This window comes from Heterodontus francisci, chromosome 13, assembly GCF_036365525.1.
Source record: "Heterodontus francisci isolate sHetFra1 chromosome 13, sHetFra1.hap1, whole genome shotgun sequence".
NCBI lineage: Eukaryota > Metazoa > Chordata > Chondrichthyes > Heterodontiformes > Heterodontidae > Heterodontus > Heterodontus francisci.
Genome location: NC_090383.1, coordinates 86288187 through 86305418, shown reverse-complemented (window position 1 = coordinate 86305418; position 17232 = coordinate 86288187). Strand labels below are relative to the sequence as shown.

Below are 17232 nucleotides of genomic sequence, written 5' to 3'. Positions count from 1 at the left end.
ACTCAAGAAGCTTGACACCATCCAGGACAAGGCAGCCCGCTTGATTGGCACCCCATCCACAAACATTCACTCCCTCCACCACCGACGCACAATGGCAGCAGTGTGTACCATCTACAAGATGCACTGTAGCACCGCACCAAGGCTGCTTAGACAGCACCTTCCAAACCCGCGACCTCTACCACCTCAACGGGCAATGGCAGCAGATGCATGGGAACACCACCACCTGCAAGTTCCCATCCAAGTCACACACCATCCTGACTTGGAACTATATCGCCGTTCCTTCACTGTCGCTGGGTCAAAATCCTGGAACTCCCTTCCTAACAGCACTGTAGGTATACCTACCTCACATGGACTGCAGCGGTTCGAGAAGGCAGCTCATCACCACCTTCTCAAGAGCAATTAGGGATGGGCAATAGATGCTGGCATAGCCAGTGACGCCCACATCCCATGAATGAATTTTTAAAAAGTGCCGGGGTTGGAAACCCAACATGATCCCGCCTATCTCTGGCTTTTACTGGGGCTGGTTTAGAAGTGAGCGTAAAACCTCCATGGAGCTGGCGGGTAAGTAATTTAAATGTTTAATTGTGGATTTAACCTGGGATTCTGGCTTTAACGGTCAGAGCATGAGTCTACTGAACAGTGTGAAACTCGCCATTTTCAACAAGACGAGAACACAGCAGGGAGCCATTGTTCAATGAAACTGACAAGCTTGAAAGCGTATGAAGTGTGAAACTGCATAGTGCTGGACTGCCTATGTGCATGGTTCGTGCTCACAGCACTTGTTCAGAAAGCCAGATTTCACTGCTTCACTGGTGATTTCCAACTTTTTGGAAGTCATTTCACCTATCTTCAACTTCACTGACTTTGATCTGATCTTCAGAGCACAGAGTTTTGGTAAAACGAGTATTTCATAAACACAGTGCTAAAGTTGGGACTTTGGTGCAAGTGGGATCTCTGGTCAGTATTTCTCAAGCTAAAATTTAGTTTAACATTTAAAATTTGACTTAAAACTGTATAGTAATGATATCCAATCAACAGAAACTGCCTGTCAAAGTGTTTCGTAGACAGAGTGCTAAGTCGAGAATTTTGTGTAAGTGTAAATTCGGTGTATGGGGGAAGGAGGTGCTGTTTTTTATTCTCCATCTCTGTCTCTGATGCATCTGCTCTGATGATGCAAACTTCCACGACAGCACTTCTGATGTGTCTTCCTTTTTCCTCAACCGAGGATTCCCCCCCACCCCCACTGTGGTTGACAGGGCCCTCAACCGTGTCCGGCCCATTCCCCGCACCTCTACCCTCACCCCTTCTTCTTCCTCCCAGAACAATGACAGGGCTCCCCTTGTCCTCACTTTCCACCCCAACAGCCTCCACATCCAAAGAATCATCCTCCGCCAATTCCGCCATGTCCAGTTTGATGCCACTACCAAACGCATCTTCCCCTTTCCTCCCCTGTCAGCATTCCGATGGGATCGTTCCCTCCATGACACCCTGGTCCACTCCTCCATTACCCCCAACACCTCGTCCCCTTCCCACAGCACATTCCCGTGCGATCGCAGGTGTTGTAATATCTGCACTTTTACCTCCTCTCTCCTCACTATCCAAGACCCCAAACGCTCCTTTCAGGTGAAGCAGCAATTTACTTGTACTTCTTTCAATTTAGTATACTGTATTCGCTGCTCATAATGTGGTCTCCTCTACATAGGGGAGACCAAATACAGATTGAGTGACTGATTTGCGGAACACCTCCACTCAGTTCGAAAGCATGACCCAGAGCTTCTGGTTGCTTGTCATTTCAACACACTCCCCTGCTCTCATGCCACATATCTGTCCTGGACTTGCTGCAGTGTTCCAGTGAACATCAACGCGAGCTCGAGGAACAGCAATTTACCATTTAGGCATGCTACAGCCTGCCGGTTTGAACATTGAGTTCAATAATTCCAGAGCATGATGGGCCCCCCTTTTTATTTCCAGTTATGTTTTCCTTTTTTCTTTTTTTAATTTTTATTTTAGTTTAGTTTGTTTCATCATTCATTTTTCCTATCATGTGCCTGCCCACTGTTTTTTTGATGTTTGTTCTTTGGGCCAGAGCTGTTCATTTTTCTGTCCATTAACACCCTCTCTGCACTAACGCTTTGTCTTTCAACATACTATTAACATACTGTTTGCCATTTCTCCATGACAGCATGACAGCCCCCCATTTTACTTTCATTTTTAGTTATTTTTTCCTCCTTTTTTTTAACATTCTTTTTTACATTTTTTACAATCTTTTTTTTGCATTTATTTCATTTCATCTTTGTTTGTTCAGTTTGCTTACCCACTGTTTTTTTTCAGGTTTGCACTTGCTGCTGTTCAATATTCAGTGTATTTACACCTAATCTGTACTAATGCTTTGTCTTTCAACACACCATTAATATATTGTTTGCCTTTGCTCCGTGACCTTTTGGTCAGCTATGTGGCCTGGTCCAATCTAGACCTCCTTTGTTATCTCTTGCCCCACCCCCACCTCACTTGCTTATAACCTGTGACTTTTCTAATATTTGTCAGTTCCGATGAAGGGTCACTGACCCGAAACGTTAACTCTGCTTCTCTTTCCACAGATGCTGCCAGACCTGCTGAGTGATTCCAGCATTTCTTGTTTTTATTTCAGATTTCCAGCATCCGCAGTATTTTGCTTTTATTATTATGTAACTTGCTATAACTTTACTTTGCTATATTCGTAACTAATCAAATAAATAAGGTTAGACAGACATGGCAGGGCAGTTGGTGTGCCATAATTGCGATATGTGGGAGATGGTGGAGAGCATTGCAATCCCAGGCAACCATAACTGCAGTAAATGTCTGCAGCTGAATGACTTCGGCTCAGAGTTGTTGAGCTGAAGTCCGAGCTGCAGATATTGCAGCACGTCAGAGAGGGAGAGAGTTAACTGGATACTTTGTTCTAGGAGGCAGTCACACCCCTTAGCTTTATTAGAACTTTAGAGCTGGTCAATGGTCAGGGACAAGAGGATGTGACTGCATGTCTGGCAGGTCTGAGGATCTAGGATATAGTGATGAATGAGCCTCGGCTCTTGACTTTAACCAACAGGTACAAGGTACTTGCTACCTATGTGGATGAGAACAAGGACCGCAGGGTGGATGAACAAGCTGACTATAGCATCATGGTGCAGGAGCCCATTCAAGTTGTGGGGAGTAAAAAGGAATGTGGTAGTTATAAGGGACAGTATGGTCGGGGGGATAGATTCTGTTCTATGCAGCCGTGATTGGGAGTGCCAAAGGTTGTGTTGTGTGCCAGGGTTAAAGACATCGCCTCAAGGCTGGAGATGAACTTGGAGTGGGAGGGGGAGGATCCAGTGGCCATGGTCCAAGTAGGTACCAATGACATAGGTAGAACTAGGAATGGCATTCTGTTGAGAGAGTTTGAGGATTTAGGGTCCAAATTAAAACACAGTACCTCAAAGGTATCTCTGTATCTCAGTATCTCTGGATTGTTATCTGAGCCATGGGCCAATTGATGAAAGGTCAAACAGATTAGAGAATGAAATGCATGGCTCAAAGAGTGGTGTGGGAAGAAGGGGTTTCACTTCATGGGGCACTGGCACCAGTACTGGGGCAAGAGGGAGTTGTTCCATTGGGATGGGCTCCACTTGAACCGGGCTAAGATCAGTATCCTGGAGAATCATATAACTAGGGCTGTGGATAGGGTTTTAAACTAAAAGGGAAGGAGGGGGTCTGGTGAAGGGAGATTAAAGAAAAAAGTCAAAGCAATTGAACAGTGCAGCGATTTGGGTAAAGACAAGAGAGTGGGACAGGAAGGGACAGAAAGTTTAATGGTAATGGTACATCAGCAAATAAGGTCCATGAAAAGAATAGTGGTAAAAAAAAAATTAAAGACTCTTTATCTAAATGCATGAAGCATTCATAACAAGATGGATGAACTAGTAGCACAAATAGAGATAAATGCGTTTGATATAATCGTCATTACAGAGACATGTTTAGAAGATGACCATGGTTGGCAAATACATACTCCAGGGTGTACAACATTTTAAAAAAAAAGGCAGAATGGAAAAGGAGAAGTAGCGCTGATAATAAAGGTTGACATAAGGAGAGTAGTAAGAAAGGTTCTTGGTTCAGAAGATCAGGAAGTAGAATCAGTATGGGTGGAGATTAGAAATAACCAGGGTCTAAAAACACTAGGTCAGAAATAGTGAGAGCAGTTTATAGGCCTCCTAACAGTATATACTGTTATACTGTTGGACAGAGCATGAAACAAGAAATACTTGGAGATTGTAACAAAGGCTATGTAATAATGATGGGGGATTTTAATCTTCCTATAGACTGGACAAATCAAATGCGCAAAGGTAGTCAGGAGGTTGAGTTTGTAGTATCCTTTCATGACAGATTCCTAGGGTATTATGTTGTGCACCGAACTAGGGATAAAGCTATTTTAGATTTATCTGTAATGAGGCAGGGTTAATTAGGACTCATAGTAAAAGATCTGCTTGGAGAAAGTGATCATAATACAATTGATTTCCATATTAAGTTTCAGAGCAACATACTCGAGTCCAAACAAGAACCTTAAACTTAAATAAAGCCAATTACACAGGTATGAAGAAAAGTTGGCAAAGGTTGGTTGGGTCAATGATTAAAAGATATGGTCGTAAATAAACATTGGGAAACATTTAAAGAAATTATTCAAAATGTTCAATCAAAGTACGATCCATTAAAAAACAAAAGCTCAGCAAGAAAGATCCATCTGTGGCTTACTAGGGAAGTTAAGGATAGTATTAGATTAAAAGAATAAGCTTTTAATGTTGCAAAAAATAGTATTAAGCCCGGTGATTGGGAGAGTTTTAGAAACCAGAAAAGGGTGACCAAGAAGTTTAGAAAAAGGGAAAAAATAGAAAATGAATGCTAATTAGCCTAGAATGAAAGAAAGAGCTCTTAAAGGTATATAAAAAGTAAACGTTGGTCCCTTAGAGGCAGAGAGAGGAGAAGTTATCATGGGGAATGGGAAAACGGCAGAGACTTTGAACAAATATTTTGTGTCTGTCTTCTCAATAGAAGACACAAATTACATATCAAAAATAGAGGGTAAACAAGGTGCTAATAAGAGTGAGGAACATAAGGTAATTAATATCAGCAGAGAAAAAGTATTAGAGAAACTAAAGGGACTAGAAGCCGACAAATCTCCAGGACCTAAAGGGTCTACATCCGAGGGTTCTAAAAGAAGTTGCAGCAGAGATGGTGGATGCACTAGTTATGATTTTCCAAAATCCCCTAGATTCCAGAACAGTCCCAGCGGATTGAAAATTAATAAATGTAACACTGCTGTTCAAGAAAAGAGGGAGAAAAAAAAAGGAACTACAGGCCAGTTAGTGTGACATCAGTAATCAGGAAAATGCTAGAATCTCTTGTTAAGAAGGTCTTAATAATGCACTTAGAAAATTATAGTATGATCAGACAGAGTCAACATGGTTTTACGAAAGGGAAATAGTGTTTGACAAATTTATTAAAGTTTTTTAAGGATGTCACTAGTAGGGGAGACAATAGATGTAGTATACTTAGATTTCCAAAAGGTATTTGATAAGGTTAATATGCAAGACAAGGACTCATGGAGTTGGCGATAATATATTAGCCTGGATGGAGGATTGGTTAACAGACAGGACACAGAGAGCAGGAATAAATGGGGCATTTTCAAGTTGGCTGGCTGACCAGTGGAGTGCCACAAGGATCAGTGCTCGGGCCCCAGCTATTTACAATCTATATTAATGACTTAGATGTAGAGACCAAGAGTAATGTATCCAAATTTGCTAAACAATACAAAGCTAGGTGAGAATATAAGCTGTAAGGAGGACACATAGATGCTGCAAAGAGATATAGACAGCTTAAGTGAATGGGCAACAAGGTGACAGATGGAATATAAGGTGGGGAAGTTTGAGGTTATTCACTTTGGTAATAAGAATAGAAAAGCTGAATATTTTTTAAAAGGTGTGAAACTTAAATGTTATTGTTCAGAGAGACTAGGGAGTGCTCATACAAAGAACACAGAAAGTCAGCACACAAGTACAGCAAGCAATTAAGAAGGTAAATGGCATGTTGGCCTTTATTGCAGGGGGACTGGTTTACAAGAACAAAGAAGTCTTGCTATAACTGTATAGAGCTTTGGTGAGACCACACCTGGAGTGCTGTGCACAGGTTTAATCTCCATATCTACGGAAGGATATAATTGCCTTGAAAGTAGCACAATAAAGGTTAACTAGATTGGTTCCTGGGATGTGAGAGTTATCCTATCATGAAAGGCTGAGTAAATTGGGCCTATACTCTCTGCAGCTACCACACGCAGCTTCCACAGTGCGGACTGCGACACCGACCACTCCCTGGTGTGCAGCAAGGTTAGACTCAAACCAAAGAAGCTGCATCACTCCAAGCAGACGGGCCACCCATGCATCAACACGAGCAGAATTTCTCATCCACGGCTGTTACAAAAATTTCTAAATTCACTTGTAAAAGCCCTTCAAAACACTCCCACAGGGGATGCAGAGACCAAGTGGGCCCACATCAGAGACGCCATCTGTGAGGCAGCTATGACCACCTATGGCAAAAGCGTGAAGCAGAATGCAGACTGGTTTTAATCTCATTTTGAAGAGCTGGAACCTGTCATAGCCGCTAAGCACATTGCACTGCTGAACTACAAGAAAACCCCCAGCGAGTTAACATCCGTAGCACTTAAAACAGCCAGAAGCGCTGCACAAAGAACAGCCAGGCGCTGCGCAAATGACTACTGGCAACACCTATGCAGTCATATTCAGCTGGCCTCAGAAACCGGAAACATCAGAGGAATGTATGATGGCATTAAAAGAGCTTTTGGACCAACCATCAAGAAGATCGCCCCCCTCAAATCTAAATCAGGGGACACAATCACTGACCAACACAAGCAAATGGACTGCTGGGTGGAGCACTACCTAGAACTGTACTCCAGGAAGAATGTTGTCACTGAGACTGCCCTCAATGCAGCCCAGCCTCTGCCAGTCATGGATGAGCTGGACATACAGCCAACAAAATCAGAACTCAGTAATGCCATTGATTCTCTAGCCAGCGGAAAAGCCCCTGGGAAGGACGGTATTACTCCTGAAATAATTAAGAGTGCTAAGCCTGCTATACTCTCAGCACTCTACGAACTGCTTTGCCTGTGCTGGGATGAGGGAGCAGTACCACAGGACATACGCGATGCCAATATCATCACCCTCTATAAAAACAAAGGTGACCGTGGTGACTGCAACAACGACCGTGGAATCTCCCTGCTCAGCATAGTGGGGAAAGTCTTCGCTCGAGTCGCTTTAAACAGGCTCCAGAAACTGGCCGAGCGTGTCTACCCTGAGGCACAGTGTGGCTTTCAAGCAGAGAGATCGACCATTGACATGCTGCTCTCCCTTCGTCAGCTACAGGAGAAATGCCGCGAACAACAGATGCGCCTCTACGTTGCTTTCATTGATCTCAACAAAGCCTTTGACCTCGTCAGCAGACGTGGTCTCTTCAGACTACTAGAAAAGATCGGATGTCCACCAAAGCTACTAAGTATCATCACCTCATTCCATGACAATATGAAAGGCACAATTCAGCATAGCGGCGCCTCATCAGACCCCTTTCCTATCCTGAGTGGCGTGAAACAGGGCTGTGTTCTCGCACCTACACTTTTTGTGATTTTCTTCTCCCTGCTGCTCTCACATGCGTTCAAGTCTTCAGAAGAAGGAATTTTCCTCCACGCAAGATCAGGTGGCAGGTTGTTCAACCTTGCCCGTCTAAGAGCGAAGACCAAAGTACGCAAAGTCCTCATCAGGGAACTTCTCTTTGCTGACGATGCTGCATTAACATCTCACACTGAAGAGTGTCTGCAGAATCCCATCGACAGGTTTGTGGCTGCCTGCAACAAATTTGGCCTAACCATCAGCCTCAAGAAAACGAACATCATGGGGCAGGACGTCAGAAATGCTCCATCCATCAATATCGGCGACCACACTCTGGAATTGGTTCAAGAGTTCACCTACCTAGGCTCAACTATCACCAGTAACCTGTCTCTCGATGCAGAAATCAACAAGCGCATGGGAAAGGCTTCCACTGCTATGTCCAGACTGGCCAAGAGAGTGTGGGAAAATGGCGCACTGACACGGAACACAAAAGTCCGCGTGTACAAAGCCTGTGTCCTCAGTATCTTGCTCTACGGCAGCGAGGCCTGGACAACGTATGTCAGCCAAGAGCGACGTCGCAATTCATTCCATCTTCTCTGCCTCCGGAGAATCCTTGGCATCAGGTGGCAGGACCGTATCTCCAACACAGAAGTCCTCGAGGCGGCCAACATCCCCAGCTTATACACCCTACTGAGTCAGCGGCGCTTGAGATGGCTTGGCCATGTGAGCCGCATGGAAGATGGCAGGATCCCCAAGGACACATTGTACAGCGTGCTCGCCACTGGTACCAGACCCACCGGCCCTCCAACTCTCCGCTTTAAAGACGTCTGCAAACGCGACATGAAGTCCTGTGACATTGATCACAAGTCATGGGAGTCAGTTGCCAGCGATCGCCAGAGCTGGCGGGCAGCCATAAAGGCGGGGCTAAAGTGTGGCGAGTCAAAGAGACTTAGCAGTTGGCAGGAAAAAAGACAGAAGCGTAAGGGGAGAGCCAACTGTGAAACAGCCCTGACAACCAATTTTATCTGCAGCATCTGTGGAAGAGTCTGTCACTCTAGTATTGGCCTTTATAGCCACTCCAGGCGCTGCTCCACGAACCACTGACCACCTCCAGGTGCTTACCTATTGTCTCACGAGACAAGGAGGCCAAAAGAAAGAAAGAAAGAAGAAGAAATTCTCTGCAATTTAAAAGAATGAGAGGTGACATCATTGAAACATATGAGATTCTAAAGGGACTTGACAGGGTAGATTTTGAGAGGTTGTTTCCCCTGGCCGGGGAAGCTAGAACATGAGGGCACAGCCTCAGAATAAGGGCTCAGTCATTTAGGACTGAGGTGAGGAAAAATTACTTCACTCAGAGGGTTTGGAATTTCCTACCCCAGAGGGTTGTGGATGCTTCATCATTGATTGTATTCAAGGCTGGTATAGATAGATTTTTGATCTCTCAGGGAATCAAGGGATATGGGAAGTGGGCGGGAAAGTAGAGTTGAGGCAGAAGATTAACCATGATTGTATTGAATGGCAGAGCACACTCGATGGACTGTATAGTCCACTCTTGTTCCTATTTCCTAAGTTCTTTTATCCTTATGTTCCCTGCTGTCAGTTTTCACTGCAGTGTGGGAGCAGCTTATGCAGCTCTACTTGGACTTCTGATGAGGAACATGAGGAGCAGCACCAACAGCACCAGGAGTAGCAGGAGCAACAGCAGCCGCACCACCACCACCTGCATTCTCTGCAGCCACATGCCACTCCACATGGCAAATGGGATGAACACAGAGTTCAAGCTAAAAAGGGGCAATAACCCAACACAGGGTCTACAGGCAGAGGATTATGTCAGAGCACCAATGTCTCTTGAGGGTCAGGCTTTCATGGTAGGTTGCTTTTGACATCTGCAGCCTCTTGGAAAAAGGCCTTCTTCACTGTGTGGGCATACATTACCAGTAGCCATCAAGGTGCCTGTTCCTGGAGGCCCCTCCCCCACCCAGTTCTGTACCTCTCCCTGGAGTTGTGTGCTCTCTTCTGCCAGGAGAGAGAGCTGAGAATTATGTGTGTGAGAAATAGATTGCGTGGATAGGATGCAATGACAACATTTGTGGAGGTTGACCGTGAGGAATGGGTGCAAGATGTCAATAAGATGAGCTGAATGTGATTGTTGGCTGTTCAGATGGGATGACGAGGTGCCTGTAGAGAGAGGAATGAGTGGAGCTTGGTGTGTTGGTCCGAGGAGAACTGTGCAAGAGAATGCTGGGAAAGTCAGAGTGTGGGGTTTGGCATCCGATTGTCTTATACCACTCACCTTTCCTGCCCTTTGATAATTGAACCACTGTCTCCAGGTTCAAGGGACTACACATTTGCTGCTCACTTCCTCAGCTACTTCTATTCACACCTGTCTGGTTTGGGAGTCTGGCCTCCTCCTCCCTTCCGCAGGAAATAGCGCTTCACTTCAGTCCCCCAGATCCTGGTTGATAGGTAAATTGGCCATTGTAAATTACCCCTAGTGTAGGTAGGTGATAGGAGAATTGAGGTAAGGTGGGGATATGGGATTAATGTAGGATTAGTATAAATGGGTGGTTGATGGTCGGCACAGACTTGGTAGGCCAGGGGGCCTGTTTCAGTGCTGTATCTCTCTCTCTCTGCAGCAGGACCTCCAGAGAGGTGTCAGAGACCCGGTGGAAGGAGGGAGGTGTAGGGCAGCTTTCCCATGTTTCCTTTCCGTTCCCGTGGTTGCAGAAGCTTCAGGAAGCAATGTAGAATTCAGCCACTCTAACCCCTGATGGGGTCCCTATAAGTAGAAATCCTTCCTTTGATAGCGTGCAGATCGTTAATATGCCCTCACTCTTTAATTGGTCGGGAAACCTGGAAGCAGAATTCTAATGCTGTGGCCAAGTTAAAGAGCTACCACAAAGCCCACTACTAAATCAAAAAGGTTCCTAACCCACTGCTGGCCCTCATGCTGTAAGCGGGTCTCTTTCGGTTGTCACAAGAGTTTTGATTTTTTAAATTGAAGAGGTCTGTGTGCCTTTAAGACTGAGAATAAAAGGACTTCCTGTGAACACTGAATGCTGACTTGGTGTTTGAAGGGTGCAGGCTGTAAAACTTGTATCCAAGCAAAAGGAAGATTTTTGATTGACTTGTGACTTGATTGTTAGAGAGTTTCAGTTTCAGTTTTGCAGTATAAAACAGACCAGGGAGCTGGGAGCAGCTAGCAATGTGCTGGCCTGGACCTGAGTTTTGCTGGTAGACCAGAGAAAAGACCTACTCTCTCTGCAACAAAAGCTTTGTATCTCTTATAAAGAAATACTACATTTAAGGTGTGGTTTTGGCCTGTCTGAAGAGAGAGAAAAGACACAGGAAAAGAGGAGTTGCTACACTCTGTGGAGGACCACTGCTTTGGAGAAAGGAAGCCTTGTGGTTTCAGATGTGGCAGATTGCTGTTGCCTCCAGTCTCAAGAAGCCTTGCCCTAAGAGTGAGTCCTGTTGCCTTTTGTGTTTTTGGGAGATCTACTGTTAGACTATTACTTTAAAATGTAAAGGACTCAAGTGAGTCCTGTTGCTAAACCTTTTGCTGAAAGATCTATGTGATGCCTGCTGCAGATGAATTGCCTTGAATGCCTACTCATCAGAAACTGTTCAGTAATCTCACCTGGAGAGACTTTGAGTGGCATCTGACTATTCAACTCTGGGACACCTCACCAATCTGGAAATATCCTACCAGACTCTGACAGCGAATTATTTTATTATTCTTAAGAAACCGTTGCAACTTAAAACAGCCTTTTTAAAACAAGTTAACTGTTGATTTTTGAATGGATGTGTGTGTGCATGAGGGTTAGGAAAAATAAGAAGTTATAAAATCTTTTCATACATATAGATTTATCTCATTATCATTTAAAACTTCATTTATTAATAAATAGTTAATTTTGTTATTGTTTAAAGAAACCTGGTTTGGCTTGCTTTATTCTGGGGGATAAATAAATTTGACTATTTTCTGGTAGGTGGGAAACTTTACTGATCCTGTGACCTGTGGAGTAGTGGAACTGAATTAACAGTGCATTACTCATGCCTTGGTCGTAACATGGTAAAATTCTGCTCTATGCATCTGAAGAAATACGTTGTATATCTTGACAAGCATATGTGTTTAAGTTTCCCTAGAATCCGCATTCAATAACATCCCTATCTACTACAAATGCAGGAAGGTGAGCGACTATCATAATTCAGGGTTTGGGCAGTAACCCATACATTACTTCAAAGTCGTTGCTAATGAATAAATTTGCACAAGATTAATCTTATAAAATCATATATTTGCTGCACTGTAATGGAATAACAAACAGAATCCACACAATGGAAATGCTGTGGGTAATTACTCAGCACATTCCAAGAACGTCTTGTGTTTCTTGTTGCGTATGACAACAAATGATAGATGTAATTGATGAAGTATTTAATTCTTTTATATCATCCTTTGATAACATTACTAGAAAGTTGTAACAATCCTATTCTTGTTTCATAGAGAAAAGAATACAAGCAAAGAACCTTTTAACCTGGATCTGTGAAGAAGGTATAAAACTGACCTTTTAAAAGGCTCAGCTTTGAAATGCATGCTGGGCATAGCCAATTGATGATGCATGATTTACCACAATAACAAAAGTGGATGTACTTTCATACGTCCAAGTGTTCACAGCACAGAAAGGCGTACACAGTCAGAAATAAGATGAATCACACAAACCTCATTCAAATCCCATTATAAAGCCTGCTGCTATTTGAACAGACCCAAAATGTCCTTAAGCCCCAATCTTTCCGAAAGCTAGCTCAACAGTTAAATTCCTGCCCAAATGGATTAAAGTAAGATTACCGTCCTAACACATGCCTCTGCAGTTATTTTTCAGTGTGTCAGAGAAAAGAGATTATAGGATTATTGGAATTCTAGTAGCATGTAGTCGGATGCAAGCCCTTCTGGATGTACGTGAAGGCTCAAGCTTTGTTTGTTTTATTCTTCTTGAAGCAGCTTATTTTCTGTATCCAACAATTCCAAACAGTTTACAATTTCGACCCATTAATAATGTGTGGAAATCAGATAATTCACAATTACTGTAATAAGAAGTCAAGCACACAGAATCATAGAATCATAAAATCATAGAACGGTTACAGCATAGAAGAAAGCCATTTGGCCCGTTAATCAGTCATGGCTCTCTGTATGAGCAATTCAGCTATTCCCCTTCCCCGCCCTTTCCCATAGCCCTGCAAATTTTTTATCTTCAGGTGCTTATCCAATTCCCTTTTGAAAGCCACAATTCAATCTGCCTCCACCACCCTCTCAGGTAGTGCATTCCAGATCCTAACCACTCATTGCGTAGCAGACTAGCTTTAAGTGCTACTAGCATTGCAAAAACTTGGGTCCACTGCTGAGGCATGCAACCACTCAGCAGCACATTTAGCAATGGCTGCACACAGCTATCATGTAAATCTGCAGACAGCATGAAGTCCAATTTTATGGCCTTGGATTGATCTGGTCACCCTTATGATGTAACCATGTCAATCAATCAATACAAAAGCAAAATACTACGGATGCTGGAAATCTGAAATAAAAACAGTGCTAGAAATATTCAGCAGGTAAGGCAGCAACTATGGCGAGAAAGCATCTGTGATGAAAGGTCATCAACCTGAAACATTCATTGTTTCTCTCTCCACAGACGCTACATGACCTGCTGAGTACTTCTAGCATTTTCTGTTTTTATTTCAATCAATGTTTGAGCTTGTATTGGCTGAAGAACAGCCTTTGAAGCTGAGCTTGGGCCAATGTGAACGCAGTATTTTGAATGTTGTTCACATGTCCAAAATGGATGGCGAGAATCAGCAGGGAAATACATGCACAAACGGTTATAGTAAAGTCATAAAAATATTTACACAAACAAGTAAAAATAAAGTCATACGATTCTTAAAAGTAGAGAATGGGGAAGGACTAAGATGCATCAGGTTGGTCAGAAAAGCAGTTCAAAATGCTTCTTTTAAAAGTAAAGTTGGTTTTTAGTTGCTTATGTTAGTAGTTGAGGATGATGTTACAATAATAAGGCCAAGCTTGATATTCTACTGGCCTTTTTTCTGTAATATTGTTGGAGTATTACACTGCGTAAGTTAAAAGCTTAAAATGGTGATCAAGACCAAGGAGATAAGAATTTTTCTGATTTAAGCGTGAAGAAAGACATTGGTAGGTGTCTGGGCTGTAGCTATCTGCCAACTCAGTCAGAAATAATGAATGGGAGGGGCTACTGGAAATGGGTAAGAGAAAGTAGCATATAACAAAAAATAAAATAGTGCAGATGCTGGAACTCTGAAATATAAAAAATATGCAATACTGAAATAAAACTGATTAACTGTGGAAGTGATTTTCCCATGATGTATATCTCTTGGTCTATGCTTGTTTCTTTTCACTGGTAAAATATAGCTGTACTCCAGCTTTAAGGAGAATTCTGTAAAAGGAGCCATTCAAAATAGAATAGAATACGTAAAACATGATTATGACACTCTTCCAAACAAAATAAGTCACAAAGCAGCAGAAATAGTACAGGAGCCAAAAATAACTAAAATAATCAAAATGTTTGGTTACCTGCATGTGCTGCAAATACAGTTTAATCCTGGTAAGTACATAACTAATTGACCAGGAAATGTTATGCTTACTTTCTTAGATCAAGTCTCTCTACAAACTGGGTGTGCATGGAATGAAAAAGTGATTATAAGACACCTTAGTGCATGTCCCATTGATAGTGAAAGGCTAAGAAAATGCTTCTTGATCTGGCTAGATGACATTTGAACAGAAATGCACTGTTCTAAATGGAAGAAGAAGGTGTCCATGTGAGCCACAACCTAATTGCCTAAAATAAATTGTCGCTATTAAAATAATGTATTAAAGCAAAGGCAAGCTATTCACACATTCTTTACCTGTATAACACAGCCCCAATGATACACCTGTATGAAAGAAGAATATTATTGTGATAGAGGGACCAATTTTTTTCTCAATTTTCTCTCTTCCTCTCCAGAAGTCATGCTGGTGTACAGTTCTATGCCAGCTACACTCCAGTACTTTAACCAAGAGTCTATTCTTTGTATAAATGTATGTAGACACTGGATGTCATCAGTCTATTCAACCAAGATGGCATCACAGCTGAAACTGACCCTATTACTGTGTAGCATTCACAGATATGCATTCCATTATTGGATAGATAACAATGAGTGGAAATACTGATTGATTTATTTTACTATTCCCAAGCCTATGGGTATCAAAGTCAATTGTAATACCTCTATCATCATCCTGACTGACATCAGCTAACAACACAAACTATGGATCGAAACTGGAGCTTTGCTGTTTCAGTGCCACATCATAGTTTATGTTTACTCATTGAGCCAGTTGGAAAGGCAGGGGAGCTTTCAGTGTATTTCATTTCATTTTAGGCCTTCCATAAAAAGACTTTTCAATCCCTTTTTTGATAAGCAAAATCATTGCCTTATATGCTTTCTGCACCCCCATGATAAATCATGTTTCAGGTTGAGCAGTAATTACAGTAACACTCCAGAGACATCAATCTCATCAACCACCTATGTGTTGCTATCACTAGGAGTGAGAACATGCTGTAATTATGGCAACCTCTTCCTAATGATTATTCGTTTTCAAAGGCTGATTGCCAATAGCATATAAACAACTCACTGATCCATAAAAAAAACTTTTACAACCCTTGAACAAACCTAACTAACTACAAGCTCAATAAATGGAACCAACCAACACTCACACATAACTCATTATTGCATCAACTACAAAATGGTACCACAAGCACTGGAAAAAGGAATGCACAGAGAATTTTGGACACACTATATGGCAACATACAACATAACAATCTATTGTATCAATCCAAAACTCCACTTATAATGTGTGATTTTATCTTTAATTTTTAATTGAACAATTCAGAAGTTACATGCACACTGTATAAATAGCATACAGGGTACCACAGAGCAAATTGCTGGACATGATAGTGATTCCAAGTGTCAGAAGACCTTTATAGCCCAAAAGGAGCTTACATGCTCTTCTTTACTTATTCCAGAACTTTGCATACAGTCCCATATTTATCTCTCCATGTTTTTCTGATGCCCTTTATCTATCCTTGCTCTTGTGCTAAAGATATTGTTATGGTAGGGATGTCAAATTGAGTGTTATTATAATATAGTCCATACTTTTCACTATATTGTGATTTCTGAAGAACACTAATGTGATAACAATATTTCACAGGATTGCTTTTGCTGTACAAATACAGGATGGGACCACCAATAGATTTCCAGCTCCACAAGACACAGCACAAGCCAAACACTATCCAAATCACAAAATAAACACTATCACAAAATTGCAAGACAAACAAATTAACATGTTTATACAAGTCTGATTATTATTTGTCTCATTGTCATCTTGCTCCTTCTCAGCAAACTTCAAATTTGTTCTTCAGAAAAAATAAATTATTAATTGGGCGGCACAGTGGCGCAATAGTTAGCACCGCAGACTCACAGCTCCAGGGACCCAGGTTCGATTCTGGGTACTGCCTTTGCGGAGTTTGCAAGTTCTCCCTGTGACCGTGTGGGTTTTCGCTGGGTGCTTCAGTTTCCTCCCACAGCCAAAGACTTGCAGGTTGATAGGTAAATTGGTCATTGTAAATTGCCCCTAGTGTAGGTAGGTGGTAGGGATTATGGGATTACTGCAGGGTTAGGATAAATGGATGGTTGTTGGTTGGCACAGACTCGGTGGGTCAAAGGGCCTGTTTCGGTGCTGTCTCACTAAATAAAAATAAATTAAAGTCCATAGTAATATCTCTTTTTAGCAATTACCAAAGCAATTCCTGTTATCAAACGGCCATTTCTTTGGGGATGAAAATCCTTTACTCATTTTAATGGAGATTTCACCCACAACAACATTTTACAGCAATAGGAGGTTTAAGCTTGTAATCAGAAACAACTTCAGTCACCAGATTGATCCCTGAGATGGTGAGGAGAGATCGAGGAGACTGGGCTTATATTCTCTCACGTTTAGGAGAATGAGAGGTGATCTCATGGAGGCATTGAGGGTAAAATATTATGAAATGAAGTGACTGTTCTATTAATCTTGACCAAAAAGAGAACATTTTTAAATTGAGTGACCAAAGTGAAGAGGGAAGGCCCAAAGCACAGGGCACCCCCAAGGTTGAAAAGAATAAAAGAGATTGAGGTAAATAGGGAAATAATAATTATGTAACTTAAATTTGAGTTTTACAAGGCTTGAAGTTTGTAAGAGGAAGGAAAACTAAGGGAGATAAAGCATTCCACAGTTGTGAGAAGAGGAAAAGAGTGAGAAAGTACAAGAAGTCTTCATTTTAATACAATCAGATTGCAGGGAGGAAGAAGTATGTATTAGACAGCATATTAGCAGCATGAAAGAGAGGAGAGGACAGAAACAGATCACCTATCAGACATAAGCAATTTATAAGTAGATTTGCTGTGCACAGCCTGCATCTAATCATCAAATGTTCTGCAATCCAATGGA

The 17232-nt window shown here is 42.2% G+C and overlaps 1 long non-coding RNA gene across 10 annotated transcripts in view; it reads left to right on the top strand.

Moving 5' to 3' along the window:
- LOC137376478 (uncharacterized) overlaps window positions 1-17232 on the top strand; it is a 193514-nt gene that overhangs the window by 124291 nt on the left and 51991 nt on the right. For 7 of the 10 annotated variants that reach the window (XR_010976232.1, XR_010976233.1, XR_010976231.1 and 4 more), the window contains one exon: window positions 12190-12237. The exons of the other annotated variants lie outside the window; for them this stretch is intronic. This is a non-coding gene — a long non-coding RNA (uncharacterized lncRNA). The remainder of the gene's footprint in view (window positions 1-12189; window positions 12238-17232) is intronic. 10 annotated transcript variants of the gene reach the window in all.